We start from the raw sequence: 745 nt of genomic DNA, 5'->3' as shown, positions 1-745 counted from the left end.
TGTCGCTGATAATTATTCACATACTGAACAGATTCGTTGACAAGAGAACACTGATCCGTAGCATGAGAACCGGCACAAAGCTCACAAACCATAGCTATTTGATTAACTCCATATGTAGCCAGAGACTCAACCTTCATTGATAGCGCTTGAAGCTGGGCTGCAATAGCGGTGGCTGCATCAACTTCCAGAATACCTGCTACCTTTCCTGACGTCATCCTCTGAATTGGGTTTTGATGCTCATTTGCAGCCATAGTCTCTATAAGATTATACGCCTCAGTATAGCTTTTAGCCCATAAGGCGCCTCCAGCTGCTGCATCGAGCATGGGCCGAGATTGGGCCCCCAACCCATTATAGAAACCAGTGATCACCATCCAATCAGGCATTCCATGATGTGGACATTTTCTCAACATTTCCTTGTAGCGTTCTCAAGCCTCGCACATAGATTCTGTAGGTTGCTGCGCAAACTGAGTAAAAGCACTCCTCATAGCAGCAGTCTTTGCCATCAGATAAAACTTCACCAGAAACTTTTGCGCAAGATCTTGCCACGTAGTGATGGACCCAGCTGGTTCAGAATGTAACCAGTCTTTAGCCTTGTCCCTCAGTGAGAATGGGAAAAGCCTCAACTTGATAGCCTCATCAGTCACGCCATTATACTTAAAAGTGCTGCAGATCTCGACAAAATTCCTTATATGCATGTTGGGGTCTTCAGTCGCTGCTCCTCCAAAAGAAACAGAATTCTGCACCA

General features: G+C 45.6%; 1 non-coding gene across 1 annotated transcript; it reads left to right on the top strand.

Annotated features, from left to right (window-relative positions):
- The first annotated feature begins 381 nt into the window (after positions 1-381).
- LOC141687992 (small nucleolar RNA R71) lies at positions 382-488 on the top strand. The gene has a single exon (XR_012561463.1). It is a non-coding gene; the product is annotated as a small nucleolar RNA R71 (small nucleolar RNA).
- Positions 489-745: the final 257 nt, after the last annotated feature.

The sequence above is a fragment of the Apium graveolens genome, chromosome 9 (genome assembly GCF_009905375.1).
Source record: "Apium graveolens cultivar Ventura chromosome 9, ASM990537v1, whole genome shotgun sequence".
In the NCBI taxonomy this organism is placed as follows: Eukaryota; Viridiplantae; Streptophyta; class Magnoliopsida; order Apiales; family Apiaceae; genus Apium; species Apium graveolens.
The sequence above is the reverse complement of the archived record's forward strand: the minus strand, read 5'-3'. Positions and strand labels throughout refer to the sequence as shown.